Raw genomic sequence first — 13,535 nt, 5'->3', positions numbered from 1 at the left:
ATATGAATAGAAATGTATATGCATAAGGTCATGCTTTTAAAAATATGTTAAATGTACTTCAGTGGATTATAGTGATTACTTTTTGTAATGTCTTATTTATGCTCAAATTGTCCCATCTTTGCATAGTGGAAGCTTTTTTTGTCTGAATTCTGGGTTCTTTTGATACTCCATTACTCTTTGATAGATTTTTTGCTTTCTGGAACAATAATATATTCCAAGTTACTCTTGAATATATCATGTTTCAAATCTGGATTCAGCCCTTCTTCCAAGGAGCTCTGGTTCTTTTTAGTGGAAATAGTATTTAGATACCACAGTTTGACACTAGAGGTTCTCATTTGATTGGGATGTCATGCTCCCAAGACTTTTCAGGAGAAAAAGCTGGAAAAGATTTATTTTTAAAAGGAAAATGTCGCTTTTTATATAGATATTACCAGTTTAATTGTAAAATTACAAGAAATTTCTTCACTGTATTTTATTTTATACTTGAATTTCTTTTCTCTTTTGCTGAAAATTATGTTTCCCATCAACATTTTTTTTTACCTTTTCTCCCATTTTTTATTGTGGTAAGATAAACATAAAATTTACCATTTTATCCATTTTTAACTATACAGTTCAGTGGTGTCAAATACATTCACAGTTGCTACCGTCACCATTATCCATCTCCAGAACATTTTTTATCTTGTAAAACTGAAACTTTATACCCATGTTTTCCATCAAATTTTATATAATTATTACTTGCTATATCCTACAATGCATATGAAATATTCTCAAAATGATAGTACTAATATTTCTACTAGCGTTAAGACTGTTGAATCAAGTTTAATTATATTTTTTGCTCTTTTTTCCCTTAAAATGTAATCCATATAAGAATTTAAAATCAAAATATTGTATTGTAAAATCACTTGAAATGAGTTGTTTTCTCTTGTGGTGATGTCACCAGTGTGATACATGGTTAGGTTCATTTACTTCAGCTTGTTTTCAATTCTTAGTGATAAATTTTAATCTTATTTAGAACATATAAAACAATTACATCACCTAAAGTCAAAACTTTTTGATGAGGTATATTCAGAAAAATCCTAGCCCCTCTTTTCTGTTCCCTCTCTATCTCAATGCGTAACCATATTTTAATTTAAATTTTTTGTTTTATTTTTATAAATAAAAGTATGTAAACATACTCACATAAGAGGAATCATAATATACATACTCTACTTTCTTCACTTACTGTATCTTGGAGATGTCATATACATATGCAGGAATCTATTTGATTCTTGTTTTTATTGCAGAGCATACTATTGATAAATAATGTTCATAAATAATTTCATACTTTTCCCAGTGTTTATTTGGAATAAATTCCTGGAGGTAGAAACACGAAGTGGCAAAGCATTTTTGGGGTAACTATTTAATAAACTTTAGTTTTTGAGTAGTTTTAGATTCACAGCAATGTTGAGCAGAAGATACAGAGATTTCCCATGTACTCCCTGCCCCCACACATCCATACCCTACACCATTATCAATATCCCCTACCAGAGTGGTACATTTATTATTATTTATGAACCTATATTGACACATTATTATTACTCAAAGCCCATAGTTTATGTTAAGGTTCATTCTTGGTGTCGTGCATTCTGTGGGTTTGGACAAATGTTTAAGGACTTGTAGCCATTACTGTAGTATCATACAGAGTGTTTTCACTGCCCTAATAATCTTCTGTGCTCTGCCTATTCATTCCCTACCCACCACCCCCTGGCAACTGCTGACCTTTTTGCTGTATCTATAGTTTTGCCTTTTCCAGAATGTTATTTGATTGGAATCATACAGATTCCATACATTTCAGATTGGCTTCTTTCATCTAGTAATACACATTTAAGTTTCCTCCATGTCTTTTCATGGCTTAACATCCCAATTTTTAGTGCTGAATAATATTCCACCATCTGGCTATATATCATTTATTCATTCACATGCTGAAGAATATCTTGGTTGCTTCCAAGTTTGGCAATTATAAATAAAGGTGCTATAAATATTTGTGTGCAGATTTTTGTGTGCACATAATCTTCCAAATCCTTTGAGTAAACACCAAAGCGTGAGATTTCTGGATGGTATGAGTATGTTTATTTTGTAAGAAACTGCCAAACTGTCTTCCAAAGTGGCTGCAGCACTTTGCATTCCCATCAGCAATGAATGAAAGTTCTGGCTGCTCCTCATTTTCCCAGCATTTGGTGTTGTCTGTATTCTGGATTTTGGTCCTTCTAATAGGTGTGCTGTGATATCTCATCGTTGTTTTAATTTGCATTCCCTAATGCTATATGATGTGGAGCATCTTTTCATGTGTTCATTTGCTTCTTTGGTGAGGTGTTGTTAAGGTCTTTGGCCCATTTTAAAATTGTGTTTGTTTGTTTTTTTTGCGGTATGCGGGCCTCTCACTGTTGTGGCCTCTCCCGTTGCGGAGCACAGGCTCCGGACGCGCAGGCTCAGCGGCGATGGCTCACGGGCGCAGCCGCTCCGCGGCATGTGGGATCTTCCCAGACCGGGGCACGAACCCGCGTCCCCTGCATCGGCAGGTGGACTCTCAACCACTGCGCCACCAGGGAAGCCCTGATATTGTGTTTTTAATTTCATGTTCAACTTGTTTATTGTTGCTCTATACGAAAGTGATTGGCTTTTGTATATTAAACTTTTATTCTGCAACCTTGTTGTTTTCACTTATTAATTCCACATTTTTTCTATATATTGACAAACTGTTACCTTAATGGTTGTTCCCATTTGCATTCCCATAAAAATTTATGGAAGTTTCTATTCCTAACATTTTCCCTAATAGATTTTATTTTCAAACTTTTAGATTTTGCCAGTCTGATAGGTGAGTTTTAATTTGAATTTCTCTTATTAAGTGAGGTTGGCCATTTTTACTTATCTTTAAGGGTCATTTTAAGTTCTTGTTCTGTGAACTACCTGTTCATATCCTTTGCCCATACATGCACTGGGTTTTTGGTCTTTTTATCTGGGAATTTTAGGAGCTCTTTTTAATATCCATTATGCTGATCTTTCCCCCTGTGATATCAGTTATAAATAATTTCTCCAAGTTTTAATGTACATTTTTATTTTGTTTACAGTGTTTTTGCTGTGCAGAATACTATTAAATTATTAATCAATTGTTCATTTTTTTTTCTTGAATTTCTACTGGATGTTGAGATAGGAAGTTTTCTCTGACTACATGTTGAAAATGCATTCATCCATGTCTTCTTCTAGTTCATATAAAATTTAGTTTTTTTTACTTTAAATATGTGATCTTTTTGAAGTTTATCCTGGTGCATGATGTGAGCTACAGGTAAAAGCTATTTATCTTTAACCTAAAGGATTTCCAGTTTTCCTGAAGCCAATTATTTAAAAGCTTGCCAGGTAGTTTCTAGTCACACTAGAGTTTGAGGATACAGGTTATAAGAACAGTCTTTTTTAGAAGAAAAATGAAATATACATATATATTCTTTCCATATATATATATATATATATACACACACGCACACACACACATACACACTTTCCAGATGTTGAAAATAAATTTGCATACAAAACCTCAAAAAAGTTAGGAACAATGATTTTGAGATAAGCATTAGTGTAAGTTTAACTAGAGCCCAAATTCAATATTTTTCAGATCTTTTTAACATCCCCCCATAACTTCTAATTCAAAGTTTGACAATTCAGAGTTTCCTGGAGAGTAGTACTCTCTCAGTCTTCTTAAAGAAAAATAAATTTAAAAATTGCCTTGTCAAAATGCAAACCCTAATTTTCTACATATCCTGTTACAGACTTTTCAATAAATGAAGATTGAATATTAAAGTTACAAACTTTTGATAAATATCTGGACAGGTTCCAAGCTAAAAATTCAGAAAAACAATTTTTTTAAGATAACGATTTAATCCAGATATAATATTGTTGCTGAGATTATAGAGTCTCACTATGTGGTTCAGAGCAAAACTGGAAAATAGAATTTTGGTGTCGGTTAAATAGAATAGAATTTAAAATAGAATTTTGGTGTTAGGTGATTTGGGGGAAGATTTCAGGAATCATAAATCTTTGTTCTGAAGCTTCATTCTGGATTGGATGCTGTCAGGAAGCCAGATAATTCTATGATTAGGTATATTAGTAAATCTTATCTGGAAGGAGGGAAGATTAGAATGAGGGTTAAGCTATAGCAGCATTTACTCAAGACAGGGAGATGTTTGATGATTTTTCTGATTTGGACAATGTTTACATTTTTCTCTGTGCTCAGACCTGATTATACAGTAGTCCTGTTTCTTCTTGATATCATGGTCAGTGAGAGCTCTGTCTAATGTTGATTTTTCAGTGAAAAAGTGTTTACGATAATTTCCAGGTGTCAGGAGCTGTGTTCTTCTTTTGTGCTACAAATAATGCAGAACTTTCCCCTTTTTGTCCAATTTGAATGCAATAAAATCTACCTCTATTAGTCAGGATAACAAGTTCCAGCTGCTGTAGCAAATAATCCCCAAATCTCAGTTGCCTAACACAGTAATTGTTTCTCATGCACACAAAATCCAATATAGACATTCCTTGTTGGAGATTCTTCAGGCTTCATCCATCTTGTGTACCACATGTGGCCATCCTCCACATGTGGCTTCCAAATTTGTCACAAGAGGAGAAGAGAAAGTGGAGAAAGCACACCAGATAATTAAATACCTCTTTGCATAAGTGACACATTTCACTTTCTTTATGTCCCATTGGCTAGGGTTAGTCATATGACCCTATATAGATTTGAGGGTGTGTATCAGATAGGGTTCTCCAGAGAAACAGAACCAACAGGATGTGTGTGTGTGTGTGTTATTGTAAGGAATTGGCTCCATGATTATGGAGGCTGGCAACTCCAAAATCTGCAGGGTAGGCCAACAGGCAGGACACCCAGGGAACAGCTGATGCTGCAGTTGAAATCTGAAAGCCATCTGCTGGTAGAATTCCTTCCTTTTTCAGGGAGGTCAGTCTTTGTTCTCTTCAGGACTTTAGTTGATTAGATGGGGTCCACCCACACTATAAAGAGCAATCTTCTTTACTCAGAGTCCACTGATATGTTAATGTCATCCAAAAAACACTTTCACAGAAATAATGTTTGATGAAATATCTGGACACCATGGTCCAGCCAAGTTGACACATAAAATTAATCATCACAGGGAGGTTTGTGATTTCTACCTGCACTATTTCCCAAACCACCTGGCATTGGAAATTTGGAGCATGAATCAATAAAAATGCATATTTTATAAACACATGTTCATTCACATATATTTTAATTCAATGCAAATAACTTACATTTATCTATCACTTATAATTTTATTTTCAAGGTGATAGGTAGGACAGGGATTGTTATTTCCATTTTACAGAAAAAAAATGATACTACAATCAGTAACTAATGCAAGGTTACATAAGGAAGTGAAAGACCCAAGTCTAAAAGTCCAATCTTCACTCCTTTTATCTACCACAAACAAAAACACAATAAAATAAACCAAAGTGAACAAAAGAAATCATTCTTGGAATTGATATGTAGAGGGAAAGGTTTGGATTTGTATCATCTGCTAGTCAGGAGAAATGTCTTTAACCTTGCATATTTCTAAAAAAATTAAAAAAAATTGGCATAATTTCAGTTCCTATCATAAGTCTGATTGCAATATCATGGCGTATTCAGGGTTTCTGTAGTGTGTATTTAGGAGGAATGGTTAGTCCAAAAGGTGCAAGGTGGCATGATGTGAATTAATTATATTTAGGGCTTTTAATAATAATCTAGCTCACTAGTGTGAGACTCATAAGAGGTACACAGTGGTGAGCAAACCCAGTGGACCTGCCAGGCTTTCTAAAGTAAGCAATAGCCAATTGCCCACTTCTGAGCTTAAGAGCTGGCAGCAGAATCACCCTGGTGGTTCCTGCCTTGCTTCTAAGAGACTGCCAAGGCATTATAGAGCCAGCTGAAACCAGTCTCAGAAAAACTACAATATTCATAGTGGTTTCAAACATACATGTTATATAAGTTGAATAGTAACAATACAGTCTGAATTCATGGTGATAACTCTTTTTTTGTGTGTGGTACGCGGACCTCTCACTGCTGTGGCCTCTCCCGTTGCGGAGCACAGGCTCCGGACGCACAGGCCCAGCGGCCATGGCTCATGGGCCCAGCCGCTCCGCGGCATGTGGGATCTTCCCGGACCGGGGCACGAACCCGTGTCCCCTGCATCGGCAGGCGGACTCTCAACCAGTGCGCCACCAGGGAAGCCCGGTGATAACTCTTTTTAATTCCCTTAAAGATGGCATATCCCTGGAATACGGGAGGTAAAGCTAGTGAGTCAGAAACATGCCAGCAGGAGAGGATTTGGTTCAAAATGACCCTCTAGGACATTCTGGGGAAAAGCGTATTTAACAATGATGACAGAAATTGAAAATAGCCTCTTCCTATTGTACCAATCTTCTCCCTTGTATCCACCTTTTACTAGCAAGGCCAGAGAGTAGGCAATTGACAAAAGATTTCTGTGACTTTAGTAGGAAACAGATGTTGAACTGTTAACCCTACCCTTTCTGGCATCTGAACTGACTTTCAGTTTATGGGAGGGAAATGAGACAGAGAAACCATGGGGGTGACTAGAAGAGTGAAACAAGTGCCAGCAGCTCAGAGCCATGGAGGACACCATGCTTGTTGGATGATTGCATGTGTGTGAACCATAACACATCAAACTTCCTAAATTGTTCTCTCTCTCCCCAGTCTCTTCTATTGATTCATGTTTGTTCTGTATATCTGCTGTTAAGAAGGACACAGAAAGAAAGGGGACTGTAGGTAGAGTCAGTCCTTGGGATTAAAAAAGAATCTTAGCATTATCTTTGTGCTTGTCAAGTTTCACTGATTCAGAACAACTGGTGATTTCTCTCTCTATAGCTTTAATTATGTTTGCTGTCACGACATAAGCTGTAGGAAAGGACTGGACAGCAACTTTATTTTTAAGCTGGACTGAGTATCACTAAATTTCCCCAATTCCTATCAGCTCTATAATTACAGTTCTCTCTAAGAGATACTATATACTTAAAGTTTTAAAAGTTTAACTTTTGAGCTGTAACCACTTTAATTCTAAAACTGTAGTCAGAGTGGGGACAGAACTATAATAATTAGGAAGCATTTTAGAAATATACACAAACAGGGTTTACTGTTATGATAGAAAATCCATAGATTAAAAACTACTGAGCATGTGCAAAATCAAAATATATGTTAAACATTTTAATTCACACATAACATGAAATAGACTTTAAGAAACTTCTATTTAATACTTAAAAGGTAATCATTTCCCTCTGCTTCCCATTGTACTTCAAAATAGTTGCTCAAATAGCTAATGTGTGATAAAGATATATTCAAAATGCCTAATTTTCTGATGTAAGATTAAGATGAATGTCCATATTTTCTAGTCAATATTTTATTGCTTACTAAGCAAAAGATTTAACGATATAATTGTTAGATTTGGATAGCTTTTCTAAAAAAAATTAAAACATTAAAAAAATTTAAGTTGGATTATGTTAGCTAATTGATCAGATGTAAAATTGCAGAATACAGAAATCTGTTGCTTTTCTATACTTGAATAATGAACTGTTAGAGAAGACAAGAAAACAATCCCATTTACAAGTGCATAAAAAGAATGAAATACCTAAGAATAAACGTAATCAAGGAGGTTAAAGGCCTATACTCTGAAAACTATAAAATGTTGATGAAGGAATTAAAGATGATACAAAGAAATGGGAAAGTATCTTGTGTTCTTAGAAGAGATGATATTGTTAAAATGTCCATATTACCTAAAGCAATCTACAGATTTAATGTACTCCCTATCAAAATATTCAGGACATTTTTCACAGAATAGGACAAAAAATTTTTTAAATTTATTTATTTATTATAATTATTTTTTTGGCTGTACCATGCAGCATGCAGGATCTTAGTTCCCTCAGGGACTGGACCTCTGACCCCTGCAGTGAAAGTGTGGAGTCTTAACCACTGGACTGCCAGGGAAGTCCCAGGACAAATAATTTTAAAATTTGTATGGAAACACAAATGACACAAAATTGCCCAAGAAATCTTGAGAAAAAAGAACAAAGCTGGAGATATCACATTCCCTGACTTCAGACTATACTGCAAAGCTACAGTAATCAAAACAGTATGGTACTAACACCAAAACAGACACATAGATCAATGGAATAGGATAGAGAGCCCAGAAAACGACCCACATACCTATGGCCAATTAATCTATGAGAAAAGTGGCAGGAAATGATAGTGTCTTAAATAAGTAGTGCTTGGAAAACCAGACAGCTACATATAAAAGAATGAGATTAGAACATTTCTTCACACCATATATAAAAATGAACTCAAAATGGTTTAAAGACCTAAATGTAAGTCCTGAAACCATAAAACTCATAGAAGAGAACATAGGCACAATACTCTTTGACATAAATTGTAGCAATATCTTCTTGGATCAGTCTCCTGAGGAAAAAGAAATAAAACCAAAAATAAACAAATGGGACTTAAAAGCTTTTGCACAGCAAAGGAAACTATGGATAAAATGAAAAGGTAACCTACTGAATGGGAGAAAATATTTGCAAATGATATGACTGGCATGGGGTTAATATCTAACATATATAAACAATTTGTACAACTCAATATCAAAAAACAAACAGCCCAATCAAAAAAATGGGCCGAAGACGTCACTAGACATTTTTCCAAAGACATACATATGGCTAACAGGCACATGAAATGATGCTCAACATCACAAATCATTATAGAAATGCAAATCAAAAACACAATGAAGTATCACCTCACACTTGTCAGAATGCCTATCATCAAAAAGTCTGCAAATAACAAATGCGGGCAAGGATATGGAGAAAAGGGAACCCTTGTACACTATTGGTAGGAATGTAAACTGGTGCCATCATTATGGAAAAGAGTATGGAGGTTTCTCAAAACAACTAAAAATAGAACTACCATATAATCAGGCAATTCCACTCCTGGGTGTATATACAGAAACAATGGTAACACTAATTTGAAAAGATACATGCACTTCAATGTTCAAGCACTTCAATGTTCAAGCAGTATTATTTGCAATAGCTAAGAAATGACAGTAACCTAAGTGTCCATGAACAGATGAATTAATAAAGAAAATATGGATATTAGAAGTTATGGAATATTACTCAGCCATAAAAAGAATGAAATCCATTTGCAGTAATGTGGATGGACCTGGGAGTATCATGCCTAGTGAAATAAGTCAGACAGAGAAAGACAAATCCTGTATGTTATCACTTATATGTGAAATCCAAAAAATAAATAAATGAGTGTGTATAACGAAACCAAAACAAACTGACAGATATAGAGAACAAACTAGTGGTTACTGGTGGGGAGAGAGAAAGGAAGAGGGGCAAGATAGGGATATGGGATTAAGAGATACAAACTACTGTGCATACTATACTTCATTAAAAAAATAAAAGATTTACTATATTAGCAACTTTCAAATGTTCAATAGAGTATTATTAACTATAGCAGTCATGCTGTACATTATATGTACATTATATCCCTAGACTTATTTATAACTGGGTTTCTGCCTTTTGAGTCCCTTCACCATGCATTTCACCCACCCTCTATCCACCACCTCTGCTAAACCACCAATCTGTTCTCTGTATTTATGAACTTGTTCTTCTTCTTTTTTTTTTTTTTTTAGGTTCCACATGTAAGTGAGATCATATGATATTTGTCCTTCTTTGTCAGGCTTATTTTAGCATAATGCCCTCAAGGGTTGCAAATGACAGATTGCCCTCTTTTTTAATGGATGAATTATATTCTATTGTCAATATAATTACTTTTATAAGCCAGGTAGATGTACATTGTATGGTCAACTAATTATCCTGCATAGCATTAAAGTATATATTTAGAATTTTAATGATAAGAAGACTTTTTGAGCTCTAAAAGACCACCATGCTTTCTTATAACACCTTGGTGAAACAGTTAGGGTAGACTCCTGGGTAGATGGGTAATAAGATTGACTCAGATGATGTGGTCTCTGTGTCTATCTTTCACTAGCTCTATCTTCTCCTTTCTGGGACTTTTACATAATCAGGCAGGTAGGTTTCAAACAGGAACCTGTTAGCATTTTTTTATTCTCTCTCTGGAAGATTCAAACTAAGAGAAGACAGCTTCCTATTTATCTCAAAATTTCTAATCTAATACTGAACTTGGCTGAAGATGGAAACAAATTTAGAGGTATTGTTAGTGTCCTTTCCCCTGTATTCTTAGATGGATCTTATATTCACAGAGCTAAAACAGAAATTAAAATAGAAATGTGATAGGTCTTTGATGTTTAGTTGCAGAATAAAGTGGAGTTCTGAATCCCTGAGCTGGTTAATCTTCATTCTATCCTCCAATTTTACTTTTCAGTGGAGGGGAGGTGACACATAATATGACTGGCACTATGTGTTCTCTTCTGGGCTTTCCCCCAGATAATGAAGAACAGCAAATAGCTCATCTGATCTTACATTGTGATAGAGATGATACACACTGCCTTGTAGTCTAAACATTGATGTTCAGAGCTGTAATCACATCTGACTGGTAGGCAGACCAGTTGTCTTTCTCTTCAATCTCTCCTGTTGTATTGCTGTGAAGTGCTGTCACAATGACTGATAAGAGGGATTGAAACTGTAAGTTCAGGCCAATGATTCAGTTATACAAGCAGAAATGGTATCTTTCTTGTAAAGCAATCCTCATGTGTGAGTAGGGTGGAAAACTACACATATGTGAGTGGTTCCAGGGTGTGAAGGAAGACAGCCTCAGTGCATTACAAAATCTCTTTCTGTTTCTCTTGAGGATTCCCAAAATTACACGTGTAAAACTGTAATCTTTCACTCAAGCCTAAGTAAAGATGCAGACAACTTGAATGGGTACCATGGTAAGATCAAATGGCCATGAAGTGGGTTTTAAGATGGTGGAGAAGAATGAAAATCTGTCAGACACTTGTGGTTGCGAAAAGGAAATTGTTACCAGTGCAGGGGGAAAAGGGCACTGAAGAAGAAAAAATTCCTAGATCACAATTTTATCTTGAATTGACCCTATAGTTTTTGTCCAAGTAGCCGTTTGCCCTATGAGTTTAGCTGTCTATATGCATGTAGCTATAACATTTATTAAGCATTCATTCATTTTTAGCAATTTCACTAAATATGTTATTGCTTTCTTTAAACTGTTTAACATGTAACCAAAAGAAAAAACATTGGAAAATTTAACTACATTTTCAATTTAGTCTATTTTGTTTTGGCATGTTTTCTGTTAAGGAGGAGTCCTACTACATATAGTGAAGTAGTGTACCTTGCCAACATTTGACAAAATTGCTACCTGGCTAGCTCTGGCTGTCTTTGCAAAGTTCTTGAACATTGTCATAATAGAATAAAAACATGGGATCACACTATCAAAGGTATTTTAGAAGGTAAATTAAATTCATTGAACTTTTTCTCCAGACTTATTCTACCACAGAGGCAGCTTGGACTGATGAAACCAGTTGGTTGTGAGACATATGTTTTATTTCCTTGTGTACAGTTTTCATTTCTACATTTAAACTGTTTTACCTTATTTGAAAAATGGAAATAATATCTGCTACTCCTCAACTCATAGTGATGTTATAATCATCAGGTAGATTTTTTAAAGTTTATGCACAGAGTGCAGGGACTTCTGGAATGGCAAAGTAAGGAGCTTGGTAGTCTCTTTCCTTAGCAAACAACAATTTAACTGATGAAAATGATAAAAAATGAAACATTTAAGGTTTGTTTAAGGCATACAGAGACTGGAAAAAAATCATTCAAGAAAATCTACTAGCTTTCAGTAAGAACAGAGTTGTGGCATTGAAGTCATGTGTCTTGTTCCCTGACACAGCTGCCCATCTACACCCCAGCCCTGTGTTGAGAAGCTCTATCCCAGCTGTGCACAGTAAGAAAGACCAGGGATCCCTTTCCCTCCAGCTCCCAGCTTGGGCTAAAGTTTCACCCCTGGAGAGACAGGCTGCCATTTCTCATCTCTCACGACTCCAGCTGTAGGCACACGGAGATGACTGGTTCTCCCTTTGTCCACCTAGCTGCTGCTCCAAGGGAAGAGCTCTACTCTAACCTGATCCTGATATTCTTATGAAAATGCAAGAGAGCCCGAACAGCCAAAACAATTTTTTAAAGGAGTACTAGAGCATTAATACTTCATGATTTTAAAACTTAACACAATACTACAATAATCAAGACAATGTGGTACTGGGATATGGTTAGAGATATGGATCAATGGAATAGAATTGAGAGTCCAGAAATAAACTCTTATATTTATAGTCAACTGATTTGGCAAGGTTGCTACAACAATTCAATCAGAGAAAGAATAATTTTCAGCAAATAGTTCTGGGAAACTGGGTTTCCACATGCAGAAGAATGAAGTTGGACTGCTATTTCATACCATACACAAAAATAACACAAAATGGTTTGTAGACCTAAATGTACAAATTAGAACTATAAAACTCTTAGAATAAATTGTACGAGTAAATATTCATGACCTTGGGTTAGGCAATGGTTTCTTAAATATAACACTAAAAGCACAAATGAGAAAAGAAAAAACAGGTAAGCTGGACTACATCAAAATTTAAAACTTTAGTGCTGAAAAGAATGCCATCAAGAGAGTGGAAAGATAATCTATGGAATGAGAGAAAATTTCTGCAAATCATGTACGTGATAAGGGACTTGTATCCAGTATATATAGAACTCTCATAATTCAATAGTAAAAAGACTCAGTAACCCAATTAAAAAATGGATATAGGATCTGAATAGTCATTTCTGCAAAGAAGATTCATGGCCAGTAAGCACTTGAAGGGATGCTCAGTAACATTAGTCACTAGAGAAATGTAAATTAAAACTCCAATGAGATGAGACATCATAATTAATAGATGACTATAATAAAAAGGACAACTGCAAGTATTGGTGAGAATGTGGAGAAACGAGAACCCTCATGTGTTGCTAGTGGAAATATAAAATGGTGTAGCTCTTTGGAAAAGTCTGGCATTTCCTCAAAATATTAAGCACATGCTGTAGAGGGTGTGGAGAAAAGGGAACCCTCTTGCACTGTTGGTGGGAATGTGAATTGATACAGCCACTATGGAGAACAGCATGGAGGTTCCTTAAAAAACTAAAAATAGAGCTATCATACCACCAGCAATCCCACTACTAGGCATGCACCCTGAGAAAACCACAATTCAAAAAGAGTCATGTACCACAATGTTCATTGCAGCTCCATTTACAATAGCCAGGACATGGAAGCAACGTAAGTGTCCATCGACAGATGAATGGATAAAGAAGATGTGGCTCATATATACAATTAAATATTACTCAGCCATAAAAAGAAACGAAATTGAGTTATTTTTAGTGAGGTGGATGGACCTAGAGTCTGTTATACAGAGTGAAGTAAGTCAGAAAGAGAAAAGCAAATACCATATGCTAACACATATATATGGAATCTA

This window comes from Tursiops truncatus, chromosome 5 (genome assembly GCF_011762595.2).
Source record: "Tursiops truncatus isolate mTurTru1 chromosome 5, mTurTru1.mat.Y, whole genome shotgun sequence".
Lineage (NCBI taxonomy): Eukaryota > Metazoa > Chordata > Mammalia > Artiodactyla > Delphinidae > Tursiops > Tursiops truncatus.
This window is presented reverse-complemented; position numbering follows the sequence as displayed.